Here is a 21,845-nt window from a genome sequence, read left to right as displayed (position 1 = left end):
TCTGGCACCAGGCAAAACCAGAAGATTTTAATCCCAGAATATCATGGGTTGTTGCCAAGAAAGTTTTACTCAGAACAGACCCATTGGAATTAACATGTTAGACCCATGCTGGTCATGTCCATTATTTTCAACGGCTGTTCTCTAAGGATAATTAACGCAGCACACAACACCATTTTTTATTAACTTCTGGTTCTATTCTCAAGGGTTTTGGTTGGGTTTTATCCAGGTTTGTGTTTATACTGCTGCGATCCAGTTTTCATTATGTATATTAGGCTATCTTTCGTATTTTTTTGAAGCTGTGTAAGACTTTTCTTTTTGAGGGGAAGGCTATACACTTGCACATTTAATTAATCTTACAGTCAGTCAAATGGTGTTTTGCTGTTCAAGTGTGAGATTATCAGGTATATCCCCAAACGACTGCCTCAAAGGGATTTAAATTAAGCCTATTAAGGCACCAGTCCTATGGTCCCTGGGAAGGGCATCCCGGCAGATTTCCCCTTCCACCTGTGGAGGAGGGGTGGTGTACTTGTGGAAGCTTCCTTATTGTGGAAAACTCTGCAGCCATCTCCATCTCCAGTGGCACAAGGACAAAAAAAAAGAGTGTGTATTGCTATGATGCTTGGATGCTAAAGGATCCAGTGCCTCACCATTTCCTTGGCATGCGCCCAGAAAGGCAAGAAAACCACGAAAGCCAACAGAAAGATAAATTGGAGGGGGAGGAGGCAACAGCACCAAAATTATCTGGGAGGATCCAGCCTCTCTCCATCTTCCGCCCAGGTAATCTTAGATATGGTGGTTCCTCCACCACAAATTCTCTCTCACTATGGTGAGACAGCTCTGAGAGGTTGCCATCCTACAGCCACTTACCTTGTCATTTCCCTTCAAGGGAGTTCAAGGTGCCATTTACAGCCGGCCTCACAACAACAATTGGTATGGTAATAGGTTAGGAGCGCAATCCAAACCCCTGGGCCTGGAGGGAGTCGGTGACTTCCACCATGTCAACAGTTCTGCTGCAAAGGCCTGATGGGGCAGAAGGTTGTGCAGATGGGGGTGGAAAAGGCCTCTGCTGCACCACCAGAGGCTGGCAGAACCAATCAGGACTGAGCCGAAGCCCTGCAGCATGCTGGAGTTAGGCGTCCCATACCATCTTATATATGTCTACCTCAATGAATTCAATGGGACTTATTCCCTGGTATCAGAGAGCAGGGTTGCGACCTAAAGTACTGGAATTAGAGTGACAGAATATTTCAGAGTCATACTTGTGTGTTTGCTTTTCCTTTAAAAAAGGGGAGGAGATTTTGTTATCTGGATCTCCATACCTTGCAACTCACATCTCAGGTAATGCTATATCTGTATCCGGCATTTGATGAAGCAAGCTGAAATGTTCAGGCTGCTATGAACCATTTCAGATCCCAGTCTTTTTAGCTCTACTGGAGAAGTGTAAATGCACTTTACAACTAAAAACAAACCCTTTAAAAATATGCAGCAGGTCTGAACAGAGGCCTGTATTTTATTCTTGATCTCTATAAATTTATATACACACACTACTATATACAGTCGGTTTAGAACAAAGATCAAAATGTTATTATTACGTTGGGTTATTTAACTTGATGCAGTTGTCTCAGATGAAAGAGGAACACTAGCTTTGTAATGCGATTTTTCATTTGACAATATTGTAAAAAATTTAACATAGCAGTAGATGAAACAAATTGTACGCTACAAGAGAATAAAAAGTTTCAGAGGATATTGTCCACTTTTGGTTTCCTGATTTTAACACTTGAAACAGGTTGGCAATATATCCCTGCACGCCTGGTCACAGGTTTTGAAATTCTTCTGGAAGATATTTCCAGTTAGGGATCCTTCAACAATATTCCTGAAAGAGAAGAAAAGAGAATGGAAATGTTAGTAAAGTGAACATATCCATCTCTCTGCTAATCAGAATGAATTTACAGCAGAAGAACTGGCTAAATGTGAACCCAAGAAAGGATCTTGGTGGGGTAAAAGCATGTAAAGCCAGAAATCTGGAGAAGTATGCAATTTCAGTGGGTTGTACCCAACGAAGTCGTGGTGTGAGTGTCTCCTCCCACCTCATGCTCCCTGCAACCCTAAATCTGTTTCTCAGGACTAGGGATCCTTCAGATCCTCGGTCCAGTATATCTGAAGGAGCGTCTCCACCCCCATCGTTCTACCCGGACACTGAGGTCCAGCACTGAGGGCCTTCTGGCTGTTCCCTCACTGCGAGAGGCCAAGTTACAGGGAACCAGGCAGAGGGCCTTCTCGGTAGTGGCGCCCTCCCTGTGGAATGCCCTCCCACCAGATGTCAAAGAGAACAACAACTACCAGAGTTTTAGAAGACATCTGAAGGCAGCCCTATTTAGGGAAGCTTTTAATGTTTGATGTATTACAGTATTTCAATATTTTTTTGGAAGCCGCCCAGAGTGGCTGGGGAGGCCCAGCCAGATGGGCGGGGTATAAATAATAATAATATATTATTATTATTATTATTATTATTATTATTATTATTATTATTATTAAACAGATCTGGACAGGGGAGAATATGAGGGAGGAGAGGGGAGGGGAGGGGAAGGGAAGTGCGAGTGGAAGTTGTTCCACTCAAGCAATGGCTTTGTTGGAAATAACACAATTTTCTTTTGGGAGGGGAGAAAGGGGATCTAAGGATAAATTGAGGAATGCCACTGTTTGCTAGCAGAAAACAGTTACCTTACCAACACACATTCTTCCACAGCAGCTACAAAGCAATGAGCAAGCTGATATGTACCAAATCGAATTATTTGGGAGCTTTAACAGAACTGCAAAAGGCAACTTGCAATCAGAAAGACTCATAAACTGATTTAAAAGCCAGTTTCATATTGGGGGAGAAATACTTCAATGGGAAGTTTCCACAAGTTTATGTCCAAAGTGCATTTGTCTGACTCCAGAGGAAGACCAAAGGGCAGGGTTAGAATTTCAGAATGATTCTGCAAACATGGGTAATTGGGGACAGTAAGTGAGGAATGAAATTCTACGAAAGGAAAATACATAAGATGGTCAGAGGGAACAGACGACAGGGATGCTACACTTTTAATAGTTGTGTAGAACTGCACAACTATTAGGGGGCAGGAGCCCTGTCCTCTTTTGCACCTGGCACCCTAGAGACATAGAGTATATTACAGATTACACCTGTGATGGGGGAACTGTCGATCAACTACAAATTATCTGAAAGACCACCTGCCCTTTTATAGACCTGTATATCATCTTATATCATCTGGGGAAGTTTGATTCATGGTACCACACCCGAAAACAGGCATCTTCTGCTACTGACTCTGTACTGTACCATACCCTTCCTTCTACCATATGTAAAACATCATCCATCATTTGCTTCAGGCATCTTCTAAATACATATATATTTGCTCATTAGATTGGACCCTGTTACCAAATTCCTATTTTTAATTTTTATAATACTGTTTAACTGGCTTTTTATGTTGCATTTTTAAAAATAATATTGTTCATTGTTCCATGTTTTATTTTTGTACACTGCTTGGAGATTTTAAAATATTAAGTGGCTTCGAAATGCTTTTAGATAATAAAAGTAGTATTATTTCACTTGGGGAAGAATAAACACCCAAGTGACAAATGAATGGTAAAGAACCAGGCAGAGCTGTTGGTCAAAAGGATGCGATGAGGCGCTGTGAATTGCAAACAGGAGTCCAATATTGGAAACATTGCAAGGATGGCAAATGCCCTCTGCCACAAATTTAGCAGAAGCATAGTTTCTAACAGGCAGATTGAGGAGCTAGACTGCTCCACTTGGCAGTGATTTGGTCTCCATTGGAGAAGTGTCTTCTCTGAAGCTAGATCTGAAGAGGCTTTGAAAAGCTTGTGCAATTTGTTGTTGGAGTGGCATACAAAGGATGAACAAGTTAAATCTGTGATGACAGATTGGGCAAGAGATGTGGGACACAACATAATGTTTGAAGATTGGGAAAGGTTGTGGAGGAAAGGGGTCAAGTTTACTGCATGTACAATGCTAAAGGAAAATATAATGAAAATGATGTATAGATGGTACTTAAGTTAGCAAAGATTTATCATAATAGTGATGATCTATGCTGGAAATGTAAAGAAAAGGAGGGTACCTTTTACCATATGTGGTGGACCTGTCCCAAGGTGAAAGATTTCTGGGAGAAGATTTATAATGAGCTGAAAAAAATGCTGAAATACACATTTGTTAAGAAACCAGAGGCCTTTCTTCTTGGAATAATAGGTCTGGAATTGCCCAAAAAAGATGTTAGATTGTTTTTGTATGACACAACTGCAGCTCGAATTTTATTAGCCAAGAATTGGAAAACACAAGAAATACCAACAGTGGAGGAATGGCAGATGAAGATGATGGACTTTTCGGAGCTAGCCGACCTGACCGGAAGAATCTGCGACCAGCAGGAGGAGGAGCATCAGGAAGAATGGAAGAAATTCAAAGACTATTTATCTAAAAATGCTAAGATAAATTAAATAGAAATACTTGCAAAATAATAGTTAGGCTAAGGATCTGAATATGTGAAATTATAAAACAATATGTTTAAAGTTAAGATGAAAAGAGATAAAGATGTTAAGAGGATTAAGAAAATTTTATGAGATATTATTTTGGAAAGCCGTTACAATGATACATAATGAAATTCAGTCAAGGGAATTTGAGGAAGTCATTTAACTATGATATTAATATTGGATCGATTTCAGTTATGATTTGTGTTTGTTTGTTTGTTTGTCTAAAAATGTGGAAAACTAATAAAAAAAATTGGGGGGGGGGGAATGAAAAGCTTGTGCGAGGCATAAGAGGAATCCCTGATCAATCTTAACCTCATTAAGGTGATTCCAACACCATCAGCTGATCACGCCTTGCTCCACTCCTGCGATTACCCCATCCTTGTCTCTGCTCCCCTAATATAATCTATGCCAGGCATAGGCAAACTCCGGCCATCCAGAAGTTTGGGACTACAATTCCCATCATCCCTAGCAAACAGGAACCGTGGTCAGGGATGATGGAAATTGTAGTCCCAAACATCTGGAGGGCTGGAGTTTGCCTATGCCTTATCTATGCAAAGGCTGTGTCAACTTCAATAGTAACCTCAGTGCCTCCCCCCCCCTCTTTTTTGGAGGGGGGAATGAAAGGATGGATGAAAACAGTAGTAGTTTCTTGTTCAGCTAAAGAAAATTTCAAGGAGACCCTATTAAATAATAATAATAGCAGACACTGATCCTGCTCTAATTGTGCACCAGTCTTTCAAATAACAACTAGGGAACACAAGAAGGTGGAAAGGAGTTGTGCTTTTGGTTCAATTTGCAGAAAGGCAAAATCTGGGTTGCTAGATGATGATGATGGGTAGGATTTGGCTCATTCTATTAAACCGAAGAGGCTCTGGACTCAGATTTCATGAATGCCTTTGCTCCAACCACCATTCTGAGACGGCTGAAGTTGACCAGAAACTTGGCGAAATGCCAAAAGAAGCATGTAGAATGACGCAGGGGCTGTGCGATTCAAGGTGGGTGGGGAATGGCAAAAGTCCCACTAGGTTTGCAGAAGCTTTAGGCATGCCTAAAGCAACTATTTTGGCCCCAGTCATTAATTACAAATGTGCTTGGGGGGGCGTTTCAGATGAAATAAGCACAATATGGAAGTAGGAGCAGTGGGGATCTGTGGCCTGGGATCCAAAGAGCTTCTTAGTAGTGTGGTGACTTAAGCACTGCGCCCATAGGAGGAATTTTTTTTAAGTGCTGATTTGCATATAACGTGCATATCCTAATTAATTTGCATAGCTGCAGTTTGGAAAGAATTACTTAAACCTAAATGGCAGTACAATGCACCTCACCATACGTAGTGGGAAAGGTTGTGACCGGGTGACCCATGTTCCTGTTCACGGGGCTGGCCCAAGATATTTTGCTGCCTGAGGCGAAGAACAAATTGGTGCTCCCTCTTCATCCCACAAGCAAGGACTGGCAGTTTAGTTTTAGTTCAACACTGTATAGTTTGGGGGTGGGTAGGACATATGGCAAGTACAGCGCTGTCCTCCAACAGACAGAGATGCCCAGGGAATGCATAGAAAGAAGAGCCAGGGAGCTGCCATTGCTGCTGTCCAATATTTGCTGCCTGGGGTGGTTGCCCCACTTTGCCTAATGGCATGGCTTTCTCCATCTGCTGTCCAGATGTTGTTGATGGGGAACTCCCAATGCCCTTGTGCTGTCCCCGTATAATGGTTCTTCGTCTTCAAGCTGGGCATAGTCCAGACAGTCCCTCAAACATACGGCCTTCCTCAGGCAGCCCTTCAAACAGATGACTGCAAAATTAGGAACTATCGCTCTAGGAAAGTTGGTTGTAACTTCCCTGGGGGCTCTCAGTGTCAGTAGTTTCACAGTGCTTTAGCTCATAGAGAACCAAAACTTTCAAAAGGGAAAGAACAGAGAAGGGGAGAGACCTAGGACCTACCACACTGAAGGACCCCAGAGGCTGCTGATTTAAAACACAGTGGTCAGATCTCTAGCAATGAACACACAGCTTCTGAATACACATAGCCACCAGGGCTAGTTCTCAAATACAGCCATGGCTGAAAGAGACCTACTATGCTATCTTAAATTCTGTACAGTGGTAGGAAAAAGATAGCGACTCCCAAGCACAGTTCAAAACTAATTAGTGGAAGTTGTTTTAGTGTTCCAGGCTCATAGCTTTAAAGAAAAATCCAGCTGAATGTATTGTATGAATGAGAAAACGCCACTGTGGGGAGCTGAGTCGTTAACTTTGGAAGCCCCTTTGGAGATGATGCTCTACTGACATTGTGAGAGGATTGCTATATTTTCCTTTCAAAGGGAAACTTGCAAAGGAACTCCCATGTGAAGCTTTCCCCGGCATAAATCCCATGCTAAGTAAGTCTGCACTTGCTGCATTTCTGACTGTTGTGCACAGAGCCTTTGTCAGGGAAAAAGCCAGCATTAAATGTTAAATGTGCAGGCCACATTTGCTTTAAATAAGCTACTGTTCTGTGGACATCACCTGCCACCCATCTAACTTTCCAGATGACCAATATCCTAGTCTGTGGACCTCATATATGGCATGGGGAGGGAGAGACTCTGTCTTGAATAAGGCCAAGTAGGTGTGTGGAACCTTTGGCTGCTGAACTGCAACTCCCATCAGCCTCAGCAAGCATGGCAAATGGCAAGGGATGTTGGGAGTTGCAGTTCAGCAACATCCGGAAGGCAAAAGGTTCCCCATACCTAAGGTTCACAAAAAGATGGATAGGTGAGATACTAATGGTTGCACCCATGTTTCGATTCTTGGTTGGTCGAAACCTGTGTGCACACACACACATGCATGGATGTGCCTGTCCTTTACAGCCAGGTTGGTTGGTTCTTCACAGAATAATACAATTAAATTCCTGGCTGAAATTAACACTAGAACATCAAGTTCAATGTAAAGGCAGCAGGTGTGCCTCTGTGATAAATCTCTTTAGAAAGGGGCACAAAAGCTGTTGAACAGATGCAGTAATCACAATAATTAGAAGAATTGTGTTGCACAGGAACTGGAGGGAAAACATGAATTGAAGTCCAAGTTATCCTACTGAGCAGAGACAGGAAGGCAGGAAATCTCCCGAAGGAAGAATTCATGGGGGAGTTTTCTTCCTAAATAATACAGCATCCATTCCATGGGAGTTAAGTAGGAAGAAAACAATGGCATTTGCTCATACCTGTACACTTTTATATACCAAGGTGCTTTATTAAAGGTTTCATATTTAGGTAGGACTATTATGCAGTCATGTAAGATACCTGCTGATAAAGGTTTTGTCTGGCTTTTAAAAATAGCATGTGTTTGAATGATTTAAACAGTAATTTTAGTAACTAGCAATGCAGACTTAGACATGTCTACACAGAAGTGCCATTGTGGTCAATAGGCCTTATGATCAAGTAAGCGGGTATAGGCTTGCGGTCTGAATTCTGTATTTTCAACAATATAAATAGCTTGAAGACAAAGATTCATTTTATGGTCTAGACCAGGGGTAGTCAACCTTTTTATACCTACCTCCCACTAATGCATCTTTCTTGATGGTAAAACTTCCTTATCGCCCACCAGTGCTGCAGTAACATATGCCACAGAACCCCCTACCACCCACATGGAATCCTGAAACGCCCACTAGTGGGCGGTAGGGCCCAGGTTGACTACCCCTGGTCTAGACAGCGGAGATACAGACCAGGCATTTTCTGATTCAGAGGTGGGGAATCTATTGACTTCCAGGTGAAGCCAGACTACAACCACCTGACCCCCCTTGACTGTTCTTCCTGGGACTGATGGAAGATGGACCCCTATTGTATCTACAGAGCCACATGTTTCCTATCACTGACCTAATTTCTTCCAGCACGTTCATCTGCTTTGTCGAAAAGGGCTGTTAACTCATCAGGAAAATGGCATGATAATTTTTTCAGACGTGGGGCTAACTTGGTGGCATCTGCATATTAATATTAACATCAGCATTTCTCAGTGGGGGAGAAGTAGCGAAGGGACAGCCTCGACTCCCACACTCCACTAGATCTGACACAGCTGGACACAAGAGGATGAAACTTGGCTGCCAAAGCAGCCTAAAGATGTTAGCTCGGTCCCTGAATGCAAAGGAGGCGAGGGGCAGGATGGAGGAAGGAGAAGTCAGGACAAACGGCAACAGCAGCAGCAGCAAATGATGGAGTTTTCAGGGGAACTCCACAGAGGCAGCAAGAAAAGCAAGATGAGGCTAGATGCATGTGGTTGTTAGTCTAGCAACTGCACAGGCCTGGAGACACCTGAGTGCAAGGATAGAGGTATGTAAAACTTGGTATAGGAATTAAGCCTCGCAGGAATAATTAAGCCTCACGAGACCCTGCATGATGAGACGAGATTCAGATCTCCTCCAACAAAGGAGAAAATGTCTCATCAAGTCTCCTCTGCAAAGTTGGATTCTGAAGGGATCTTATCACTCTGTTGTGTCCTTCAGAGAGTATGACGCTTGCATGTCCATAAAACTGACCTCACGGACCTACAATTGCCAGTACTGTTAACAAACTACAGTTCCCAGGATTCTCCAGGACTGTTAAAGTAGTACGAGAATGCTTTAAAAGTATAGTGTAGATGTGACTTAAATAAAGAGTTCTACTAAACCATTACATTTAAAGGGAAGCTCTGCAGGAGATAAAGATTGCTAAAATTCAAGAGCCATTTTAAAAAATAAAATACGGTTGTTATTTTTGCTCATTACAGTTTTATAAAGCTTTAAAGGCAGCAGTGAGACCAATCTTTGGTCCATGAGGCCATTTCCCCCAAATCATACCCAGGTGTAATGAAATAATATGTAATGTCAGGTATGTGGCAGGTGAAGACACATCTGCAAAAGGAGGAAGAGGAAGAGCCTTAAATTGTGTTCCAGGTTGTCACTAGAAAAAGCAGGGCTCACATTTGGCATCTTTTAAATCTGGCACCAAACACAAGCCCCACTGGGACTGGTTCCAACACAGGATTTCCTGACTGGAGCTCTTGGGTGCAGCAGATCCGTGGTGAAAAGCAGTGCTGACTGCAGCTTCCGCTGGGATCTTCCTTTGCAGCCTGCCATGAATTCAAGCCAGCTTGCAAAGAAACCTTTTGCAGATTCCGCACACATATCTCCAAGGGTATGGCTGGAATGGAATGGGCCCATACTTGCTGGCTCCATCCTAGCCTTGTGCCCCTGGGGGCAAAGGAAGCTAAGGGACAAAGAGCCCTGAGGCCAGTTGCTGGTGTTGTTGCAGTTGTTGTATCAAGAGCTGGCAATCCTAAGCAGCCGGGGGAGGGCTGATCCTAATAAATACTGGAGAGTGGTCTGATTTTCACACACTGATTTGGCCTAAACCAGGGGTCAGCAAGGTTTATATTGCCTGGGCCGGATCAGTCCCACGGAGATCCCTCCGTGGGCTGGATCGCACCTGCCCACAATTTTTGGCGTCTGCATCTGAGCAGATGCGATTTTCAGTGTCTGCGCATGCATAGATGCAATTTTCGGCACCGCAGAAGCAAGTCCCTTCGCCGCGCTGCACCAGTTTAGCACAGCGCACAAACTGGAAACTCGGTTCGGGGGAGGCTCGGAGGACGGTCAAACGACCTCCACGAGCCACTTCTGGCCCATGGGCCTTAGGTTGCTGAGCCCCGGCCTAAACAATCAATTCTTGAGAGCTTTGGGTTTTTCAGTTGTGCTACAAGCAGATTTGAATGGGGGGAGTAAATGAAACTGGTGTGATTCTGGTGCTGCTCTCCCGATTCCCTGTAATACATGTTCAGCTATACTAAGTAGATTGCAGAACAAAACAAAGAAATCCTAAGCCTTCAAATGAGGACTTTTGAGTCTGTAAAGAGCTTTCTGGATTTCCGACAGCTCAGCAAACACAACGCCCCACGATGAAAGCTGGGGTGTGTATATTTCTCCAAATATTTTTTTTTCTAGCAGTACGGCAATGCATTGACCTACTAATTCAGATTCAGATTGCTTTCCTAGAAGCACACACCCCAAACACAAAAGCTGCATGATTATGCTTGATGAAGAAGTGCCAATTGAAAACTGAAATGGCTTATGGAAATGCAAGCAAAATTTCCCAGGTTTAACCCATTTCTCATTCATGTCCAATAGCTGAAGCAGATGATTTTAATGTGTTTACAGTCAACTCATTAGTTGGGGAGGTACAGTATATGGAGGGGCGAAAGAGAACTCTAGCACAGAAACATTTATTGAAGGGTGGTCGTTTCTTACCATAGTCAATGAACTCCTGAAGATTTCAGTGTGAATCTCTGAAAAAAGAGAAAAAAAAGTTTTAAAACCTTCTTTAGCTAATTAAGAGTTTAACTTTTTTTTAAAAAAAAACTATTGGCAACATAATTCTATATGTTGAGTTAAATAAATGAATACTTATCTGATTGTTTCCTGGGATCCTTTTGTGCTTGTAATTCTTGAGTTAAGAGGAATTTTGTTTAAAAATGTGTAATTACGAAGATTTGGAAAAGGAACTTGAGAGCAAATTACAGCTTGGCTTTAAGAAGTGAAATCGTTCAGGGTTCAACAGTAAATGCTGGTGCTTCAAGTTATACAGGAAAAGTACAAGGTAAAACAAAAAAAAGGATAATGTGCATTATGTGGCCTGTAATAATATTTTGTCTCAGGTTTATAGTGCAAAGCGGCAACTCTGGTTGACAGAAGGGAGAGAGCATCCTCAATCACTGGTTAATGAAATAATGAACATGTCTCGGTCAAGTATTTTCTGACAGGGGTTTTATAAAGCTTAACTGCAGATCTTTCAAATGCTCCTAAAGTACAAAGGTTGCAGAATATAGCCTTTTAAGAGGTGCATGTTACAAAGCAACACCCATTCCCATCAATCCCTGTTGTCAAGGTCACAGCAGCCAAGGCAAAAACTTCATTGCCTCTCCTCAGCAAGAACAGAGTAAGAACAGGAAACTCTTGACTTTTTTTACACACACACACACACACACACACACACACACACTACCTCAAACTATATACAATACTGAATAACTGGTGCAAATTGGTCCAATTTGCATTGCTCTTGCTAACCAGATGGAGGGAAGGACTGAAAGGGACATAAAGTTGCACCCACTGGTCACAGGAATCTCTTGATTCTGAGATTTCTCCAGGCTCTGCCCATGCGTTCCAGTTCTTATGGTTACAAAGGGACCCAGGTTAAGGCAACAGGGATCTCAAACTAAGGAAATGTCATGGACTTGTTGGACGCAGAAGAATGGTGGGAGGAACCAGCTGGGGAACCACTAAGGAAAGAAGGCTCAGGGCCCAGAGAGTGGTGGTCAATGAGTGGTCAGAGGGAGAAGAGTCAGGAGCTGAAAAGGTAACAGGGCTTAGTGAGCTGGGAGAATATGTGGCAGAAAGAAGACCAGAATTGTAGGCAGAAGCTGAAGCAGGGAGAGGAGGGAGGCCAAGAGGCATAGATGAGTCAGGCTGGTGTAGGGCTGGGCAATATATAAATATATTGTCTAACACCGGTTTGAAGTTCACATCGTGTTAATTGTTTCATAATATTTGAGCTGGCAATGTATCACAAATCACAATGTGTGTAAGGGCTAGGCCAGGCATAGGCAAACTCCGGCCCTCCAGATAATTTGGGACTACAATTCCCATCATCCCTGACCACTGGTCCTGTTAGCTAGGGATGGTGGGAATTGTAGTCCAAAACATCTGGAGGGCCGGAGTTTGCCTATGCCTGGCCTACGCGATATCTGGTTTTCAACATCATGATAACTCACCAACTAAACATTGTGATAACTCACCAGCTAAACACTGCAATGTTATCAGCAACTAAACCTCACCATATCACCAGCTAAACCATATCACCATTGTCTTGATCGTCTCTGCGTTGTTCCTTCCTTAATTCACATATCATGATATATTGATATATCATGATGTTTAGCTGGTGATATATCATGATATTGAAAACCAGTTATTGTCCAGCCCTAGGCTGGTGAAGAGTCACTTGCCTTCCTCCTGCAACAAGCTCCTGCAAGAAGAGGCATCAAAAGGGTGGAGGAGCGGTTGGCTTCATGTAGGCGCAGTCTCCAGTTGCTTAGGGGAAAACCCTGGAGAGGAGGGGATGGTGTAGGGAGGCAGGGACTTTCAGTCTCAGCAACCGAGCCATTGGGGCAAGACCTAGGAATGAGCTTCTGTACTCATTAGGCCTGACACTCCTCCAAGTCTGTGCAGATCGTCTTCTTGCTAGTGAAGAGTTAACTCCAACTTGCAGTGTGATTTACTGCAGGCTCCTTCCGGTCAGGAATCCAACAGCAGGGCAAAGGATCCAGCACAACACTCAGGCAAAGAAAGCTACTGACCTGGTATCTACAGCTCCATTAAAAGTAGGGGAGCCTCTTCTAAGACAGTGCCTGTGATTTGCATTTTTTAATAAGTACAAGTATTTAAAATAAGTATTATTTATTTAAAATAATGTGCTGCCAACTTAACCAGGGGCACCTTTTTAGTGGATCAAATGTTTTTCAGTTAATTAATCTAACCAGCTAATCAACTAAACGTTGCAACCCTGCTCAGCAGATACCATGACAATAAATTAAGAGGAAGCCTATCAAGCAGGAATACCATTAAGAGTAGACCAGGCCCCCCCCCCCACATTTCAGAGCTCTGTAATTGTTCCTCTGTAGCACGTACATGCCTGGCAAGCTCACTGGTTCTATGTACTGAATAGCTGTAGTTATAAACAAGGAAATCAGCTTGCGTGGCGGCACATGCCAAGAAAGGCACAAGTCCCTTAGCTTAAAAAGAACAATGACGACTTAGCTCCTTTTAATTACGAGAAAACACAAAAAAACACTGCTTTTTTCTGCCATTTAATTTCAAAACCCATTATTATTGTCAGCAGTATTCCTAAGGACAAAGCTATAGCCTGTTCTGAAAACTTCCTTCTCTGCCTTGCAAAAATAAATTCCCCCAACCTGTAACTGAAATGGAACATGCTACGTAGGAATTTCACACTTCCTGTAGGAAATGCATAATGTTTGAAGCCATCCTCAGTGGATTACTGGGAAGGGCACTCCGGCTTTAGCTTACAAAGCACTGCTAGAGCATGTAGAGTTATTGATTTATCTTACAGAATTCTGCTATGCAGTGTAGTTCTTTCTTATTTAGCTTTTATAGCACTGCGGGGATCATTTAATATATTTTTTTCTCCCCAAAAGACCTCTGATGTACTTTATTAATCAGAACATGTACCTTGCATCAAGTCAAATTTTAAGAAACAGTAACCTGGTTCGGATCTAAAATACCGATTTCTGGACACTGCCCTTTACTTGCATTTATTGACTCCTCCCTGTTCATCCTCTCTCTCTATCTTGTTTTAATCAAGTAGGATTGCAGCTTCAGCTAAATTTTCCTTCTGAAGAAGAAATGCACTGATGGTCAAGGTCGATGGAAAATTGACATTTATGACCAGCCGTGTATTTCTTTCCAATGCCTATGCATCTACAATTCAGGAGACTTTCTACAGGTGGGGCTATAATTATGGTTCCTCCAACTCCCATCCAGCTTCTTTCATCTTTTTGTTGTTGTTCTACAATTCAATGTAGTGTTGTTGTTGTTGTTGTTAAGTCTTATGAAAAGGTGGCATCAGGTTAAGTGGCAAGGTAGAGGGCAGAGAAGGGGCTGATTTAAACCAAGGACAGCCAACATGGCCCCTTCCAGATATTGTGGATTACAAATCCCATCATCCCTCAACCTTGTCCATCCTAAGGGCTGATGGGACTTGTAGTCCTTGTAGAGAGCACCGTGTTGGCTACCCCTGGTTTATCTCTTTCTTCCCCAACAGCCATTTTGTGCCTCAAATTCCCCTACCCCTGGTTCCTTTTCTCCCCCAAATGTGAAAGATACATGGATCTCCATGTTTCCATCCGTCTGGAAAAAGAGCAGCTAGGGGAATGGATTGAGTAGACACATGGCTGGGAAAGAAAAAGAAGGTGTGTAGAGCATAAGGTTTGTATCCAAGAGGCAATGGCCAGATTCAATTCCTGGCATCTCCAGGTAAGGCTGCGAGAGATCACTGTCAGAAACTCTGGAGAACTTTCACCTGTCAACATAGATGACACTGAGCTAGATTGACCAATATACCAACACAACCTTGACCTTCTTGTATTCTTGCTGTTCTAACATGACCAGAGCAGAGTGGGATGAATCCAGGGGGAGAATGTCAACTTCCTGATACTTAAGAGCTAACCTGTACCTTCTTGAATCTACCTGCACATTTTTCTCTTGGCAGAATGTCACATCATACGCCCATTCTCACCCCCACCTTCCCTTCTAATGCGGTATTCATAGTGGCCTCTGTCCCTTCTTGCACCTTCCTGTGGATTTTCACACTATCAGATCTCCCAGCTTTTAGTAACAACACGTACAGAATTGTTGTAGCACTCCATTATGCACTCATTAAATTTAATGCATTCTTCTGAACGACTTTCCTAAAGGAATTGCATCTGACCCTCTCTCTTGGCCTTTTCTAGGGCATCTGTTTCGTGCTGTTCCCAATATCACCACATCTTCCTATCCCACAATTTCAAGAACCATCCCATCTGTTAAACCTGTCACTTCTGAAAAGGAGCCTTTAGTCTCTGCCTTAACAATATGCACCACAAAGTACTTCTTTGCCTGTGATTATCCATCGCTTTCTTCTCCTATTCAACACTTGCTTCTGCATGGCCCAAACTAGCCTAAATACCGTATTTTTCCGTCTATAAGATGCCCCTATGTATAAGAAGCCCCCTATTTTGGGGGACTCAGATTTAAGAAAATGGGGGGAGATGGCTTCATGTATAAGATGCCCCCTAATTTTTGACATTATTTTTTTAAGGGGAAAACCTAGTCTTATACACGGAAAAATACAGTATATCGGGAGGGACTCTACCCTGCAACCACACATTAAGAAACTCACTGGTAACAACAACAACAACAACAAATAATAATTATTACTTGTACTCTGCCCATCTGACTGGGTTGCGCCAGCCACTCTGGGTGGCTTCCAGCAGAATATGAAAGAACACATGATGTATCTGACATAACTCCCATATCTACAGATTGTTAAGCATGTTGCACAAGCCGCATACATACCTTTTTAAGGCAATTGATGAGGGCTTAGAACATATGTGACTCTCCAGATGGCACTAGATTCCAATTCCCATCAGCCCTAGGTCAGCATGGTCAATGGTTAGAGGTGATGGGAGTTGTAATGCTGCAATATCTGGAGGGCCACAGGTTCCCCATCCATGTCTTAGAACATGGCTTCCCAAATGGGTCTCCAACTGTTTTTGGACTACAATTCCCATCATGCTGGCCACTGGTCCTGCAAGCTAGAGATGATGGGAGTTGTAATAATAATAATATTTTTTATTTATACCCCGCCCTCCCCAGCCAAGGCCGGGCTCAGGGCGGCTAACAAGCAATAATAAAAACAAGTTGAATGAATACAACTTAAAAACAACATTAAAATACAACATTAAAATATTGAAACATTAAAATATTAAAATGCAGCCTCATCACAGGAGGAGAAAAGAAAAAGAAAAAAGAAAGAGAGGGAGGGAATCAAAACTGATTCTAAACCAAAGGCCAGGTGGAACAACTCTGTCTTACAGGCCTTGCGGAAAGAAATCAGATCCTGCAGGGCCCTGGTCTCATGAGGCAGAGCGTTCCACCAGGCCGGAGCCAGTGTTGAAAAGGCCCTGGCTCTGGTTGAAGCTAATCTAACTTCCTTAGGGCCCGGGACCACTAGGGTGTTGCTATTTATGGACCTTGAGGCTCTCCGTGGGGCATACCGGGAGAGGCGGTCCCGTAGGTACGAGGGTCCTAGGCCATGAAGGGCTTTAAAGGTAGACAAAACCTGGCTTAGAACTTCATCACTTCAAAAGTCTTTCCACGTAATTGCCCTCTGAGGCAGATATAAATGTTATAAAGTACTTCACAAGTTATGGTTCCTACATCTTTTAAGACTATGACACAATGAACATCAATGTTTGTATTTGCCATGCAGAGAGACACATTATATTGACCTTAATTTTCATCTGCCGCCAAGTCCTGCTTCCATTTCAAAGCAGATCATTGTAGTTTACACTTGTGAGCAAATTACCAATAGCAGGTGGTGGTTGTTTTTTTAAAAAGAATTATACAGAAAGGCTGGAAGTCATTGAGAATTAATAATTATTACTGTTACTACTCATTTGTGCTTTTGTGCATCTCCTTCACACTTTGTTTACTTTCAGCTTTCTTTATTATCAACTAGTGCAGGTTTTAAATGGTGAGATATGAACCTCAAGAGTTCTTATTCTGCGTGGCAACCAAAGTCATTTAATTAATAAATCAAAACTTTAACCTCGATCTTGAGTTTTGCTGCAGTTATAGCTTTTTGTTATCAGGAAACTTCAAAAGCCCTGCAGTGCCGTAAAACATTGCTAAGCTGTGTGTTTTGTTTTGTTTTTTAATATCTATCTATATGTGTATATTTTAAAGGAGCCATGATAAATAAGCCCATGTCATGCATTAAAAGAAGAAGAAGCCTTGTTATCCTCAGGGATTGCTTTATTTTTCTAGTTATTTCCGTGTGTGTGTGTGTGTGTGTGTGTGTGTGTGAAGCACCATATTTGTGCAGGTGCGTGAAGTGCAATTTAGCGTTTCTGTGCATGCACGAGAGGCGAAACCCGGAAGTAACCCTTTCTGGTACTTCCGGGTCACCGCGGGATGCAACCCGAAAAAGCGTAACATGATGCAAATGTAACATGAGGTATGACTGTATATTCTTCATATTTTAAACTTTTGGTTTATGAAAATGCATGTAACAATCCCATTATACCTCCTCATATTTTTATCCCACCGTTCAGCCATATATCGTCACCAAAGAATGGTTCGCATCAATTAAAAGAGAGAGGGCGGAGCAGGTATACAAGGAAAGGGGAATGGAGTCGTTGTTAAAGAAGAGAGACCCAGTGGGGAACACTGGAACAAAGTGCTGAGTTGTAAATGAGCATCTATAGCCACCTGGAACCAGGTAGGTATTCTCATACTTGTACAAAGGTGCTGCAGCTGACTTGGCAGATCTTGCTCCTCTGACGGGAAGCAGAAGAGATCAGATAATACCTCCTCCTCTCACTTCTATAGTCTACAGGAACCCCTTTGGTCATTTGCCATGCACCACCACTGTACATTGCAGAAGATGTCAAGATGTGTTTGGAGTGAAGGCCACACCTGTAGTGCCTCTCACCTTTGCTATATGTAGCCTGGAAGGATGTCAATGCATTGGCACTACCTTGGAGATGTGCACATTCCGGGAGAAGATCATAGGAGGCAGACAAAGGTAAAAGGTAAAAAAGGTCAAGGACCCCTGGACGGTTAAGTCCAGTCAAAGGCAACTATGGGGTTGCAGTGTTCATTTCGCTTTCAGGCCGAGGGAGCCGGCGTTTGTCCACAGACAGCTTTCCGGGTCATGTGGCCAGCATGACTTAACTGCTTCTGGCACAACGGAACACCGTGGCGGAAACCAGAGCACTACATGGAAACACTGTTTACCTTCCTGCCGCAGTGGTACCTATTTATCTACTTGCACTGGCGTGCTTTCGAACTGCCTTTAAACTACCTTTAAAGCACTATGATACCACTTTGAACGGTCATGGCTCCCCCCTGCCCCCCCAAATGGGAGCTGTAGTGTGTTAGGGGTGTTGAGAGTTATTAGGAGGCACCTATTCCCCTCACAGAACTACAATTCCCAAGGTTCCCTGTTAAACCACCCTGGGACTTCTGCTGGTAGCTCTGTACAGTGGTACCTCGGGTTAAGTACTTAATTCATTCCGGAGGTCCGTACTTAACCTGAAACTGTTCTTCACCTGAAGCACCACTTTAGCTAATGGGGCCTCCTGCTGCCGCCGCGCTGTCGGAGCACGATTTCTGTTCTCATCCTGAAGCAAAGTTCTTAACCTGAAGCACTATTTCAGGATTAGCGGTGTCTGTAACCTGAAGCGTCTGTAACCTGAGGTACCACTGTACTCCTTTCATTGGTGCTGCTCTGCACCCTCACTGAATGTTTCTGCCCAGCTGTAATACAACGCTGAACTATGATAATGCTTCTTGTTTGTCTGGAATGGAGAATACAGAGAGGTGCAAGAATGTGTGTAGAAACTACCCCACTGTACAAAGGTTAATTCGTATTTGTTGCTCTGCTCCTGCCGATGGCTTGCAAGAAAGTTGCTCAGAAGGGGCTCCCAGGGTGAAAATGGTTCCCCATCCCTGATGTAAAGCTAAAAAAAGAGCAAAATTGGGCAGGTGGAAGTCAGCCTTATCTTTACCTTTCTGGCTTGTGAGCAGAAAGAAAAGAAAAACACATGCTAGGCCACCCCAGCCACAACAGTTACCCTCCTTATGGTGGCTTTTCCTGGCCTTGCAGGACTGTGTGGGTGCAATGATGCTCTTGGGTTAATGCACAATCCCATGCCTTAACTCTGCAGAGGTCCAACCATTGCGTCCAATCCTAAAATGGTTAACCCAGCAATGTCTGGGTTTTGTTTTGTTTTTTAAAAAAACTATTAACTATATTTTGATGATTATATAACATCTCCTGTTTTTAAAGTCTACTTTATTGCTATTTTTCATAAATATCTCATGCCCTTTTATGCAAACCACATAGTTTTTTAAAAGTTAAAGCCAGCAAAGGAATACATATACAAACATTTACCCCCAAAATGGCAGCCTGTGTTCACTCACGCCAAGTAGAACCAGTGCTTTTCTTCTAGGAAAACAAAATAAAAGGTTCCAGTACTGTGTACCCTTGAATACCCCCAGAAAAAAAAAAAAATACTGAGTAGAACTGCTTTGTAGAAAGGAGCTTTCTTTCATGATTTGAAAACAGAGACAGTGTGTGTACTTTTGTAACCCAAGAAAATCTTTAATAATTTTTTTTTAAGTACATTTTAATTAAAAGCACAAGAAGGCATTCAGATTTGATAAGATTTCTCTGGTGAAAACCACAATGTAAGGAATTATTAAGGGAAACGGACATTTGTCTTGGATTCCCCCAGTTCTGAAAAGCGCAAGTTATTTCAGGTCAGCATAGATGTATGCTTTTAATCAGAGAACTTTGGCTCCTTTTCCTGGCACTGAGCAAGGAAACACACTATAATAATCCCAACAGCATAGGCAGTGGAATGGATCAATGCATTGGTTAGGATAATAACTTAAGAGCACTTGTGCCTTATATGAGGCCGCAAGCTTCTTCCTGCTCTCCGTGCTTCCAATTAGAATTTAGGCCCTCATTCCGGCTGGATACAGCGGCAAGCCTTGCAGACACCTAGGGCTAAATAAGCCAACCAGCAGAGGCCAAGAGGGTTGTCAAAGTAGGGTACATTTAATATATTGAGTTGACAGAGAGCAACCTCATTATTGCTGAAACGTGCTCTCTTCCTGCTAACCTCTTTGATCCTCTGTCTCCCGTGCCTTTTCAAACCCCCTCCCCACAGCTCAATAAGGATTATTCTCCCTTGCACACTCATAAGGGTTTCTAAAGCCTGGGTAGTTGCATTTTAAGAGCTCTACCTTAGTCATAATAATCCCTCGGTGCTGAATGAGATGCTGGAAAGGCGGATGAGTTGTTTATTCATAAAGCTCCACAGCTCCCACCCACAGGGCTTTCGACCGGGTTTCTGGCGGGAGCAAGAAACCTAGTTGGCTTAATGAGAAATAACTGCATAGCCCTCACTATGCAAATATCTACATTCTGACTGGCTGAAATAAAGAGGCGGGACCATGCAAGGGGCAGGAAGTGAGGTTCTCCATTGCAAACCTTTTGCTATGCAACGGTCTTTCTTTTCCTCATTTAACTTGGAATGGCCAAGTCTGTCACTTTTGGATTCCCTTAATTTCTCTGTTTCCCAATCTTTAATTCAGTCCATATTTCCAAATCAGCTTGCGATCCCCCACCCTGTACCAAATCCTTGTAAAAATCATCAGCATTTTCCTGCACATCTCTTCTCATATACACAGGATGTCATTTTAGCCTAATATACACATTTCCGCCAGCAAGCTCCCCTAATGTAATGCCCGTTGCTGTATTTTAATTATTAATGGCATTATCATCAATGCATCCATCCACTTCAAAATGCACATTTTCCCCAAAGTTAGGTATACAGTGGTACCTCGGGTTAAGTACTTAATTCGTTCTAGAGGTCCGTTCTTAATCTGAAAATGTTCTTAACCTGAAGCACCACTTTAGCTAATGGGGCCTCCTGCTGCCGCCAGAGCACAATTTCTGTTCTCATTCTGAAGCAAAGTTCTTAACCAGAGGTAATATTTCTGGGTTAGCGGAGTTTGTAACCTAAAGCGTATGTAACCTGAAGCGTATGTAACCCGAGGTACCACTGTATATCTTTGGCTGGACAACTGCACTGCAAAATTTGGAGAAGTGCACATTTTGAAGGCTAGTCATGATTTGGCTTGTGTACTGTTTGGGGAAGAGTGAATGAAGTAGGTTTGCATAAAAATGCAAATGAATCCAAATTCCTGCCCCCGCCCCTACATTTGACATCTCATAATGAGGTTCAACACCCTCCCACTTTCTCTGTTGCACTCCCTCAAACACAAACACATACGTTTTTCCCAGACACTCCCTCCAAAGAGCAACGGTTTAGATATTCGTATTCAGAACGTTGGCAAAACAACAACAAGCGGGGAACTCATCCATCAAACTGAATTATGCACTCACCTGATCCGGCAAGTGAGATCTGCATGCAAAAACAGGTTTGCGTGCCTGCAGCTGATCCATATTGCATCCAGGGCAACGAAATGTTGCTCAGAATCATTCGGTTCAATTTCTCTGGGAATGTGTGAGTGAGTGACAGAGAGAAAAATGACTTGCACGTGACTAGGGCTGGATTGTGGCCCCTGGTTGCTTTTCAACATTTCAAAAATAATATTAATTCAAAGCCATACTCTAACTTTTGTTTGTTCTGCTTTTGGTTTAGAATTATAACCTGAAGTCATAAATTATATATCATTGATTTAAATTATATAATTATCAGCACCTTTCTGGCTACTAAAAGCTAGTCAATGTAAGGAGGCTATAAATTGCCAGGCCTTACTTAGAGAAGTCTCACTGAAATAAATGAGCATGAATATGTTAGGGCCATTAATTTCAGAACGTCTATAAGTACAACTTAAGTTAACAGCACACCAAATCTGGGCTTTGTCAAATCACAAAAATAAGGGATGCACATTCGTATCTCACTGATTACATGGGTTTTGGGCCCAGTTTATACTTTC

General features: G+C 42.7%; 1 protein-coding gene and 1 long non-coding RNA gene across 4 annotated transcripts in view; both read right to left on the bottom strand.

Moving 5' to 3' along the window:
- The window catches only part of RBMS3 (RNA binding motif single stranded interacting protein 3), a gene marked incomplete at its 3' end in the record, with an annotated part of 736,799 nt that overhangs the window by 688,248 nt on the left and 26,706 nt on the right, over positions 1–21,845 (bottom strand). The gene's annotated exons all lie outside the window — the stretch shown is intronic.
- On the bottom strand, positions 1,648–20,919 carry LOC310690029. The gene is made up of 3 exons (XR_014517809.1): positions 20,124–20,919; positions 10,782–10,819; positions 1,648–1,873 (listed from the first exon to the last, which is right to left on the bottom strand). It is a non-coding gene; the product is annotated as an uncharacterized lncRNA (long non-coding RNA).

This window comes from Podarcis liolepis (assembly GCF_965112155.1).
Source record: "Podarcis liolepis genome assembly, chromosome: 12".
Classification (NCBI taxonomy): domain Eukaryota; kingdom Metazoa; phylum Chordata; class Lepidosauria; order Squamata; family Lacertidae; genus Podarcis; species Podarcis liolepis.
This window is presented reverse-complemented; position numbering and strand designations above follow the sequence as displayed.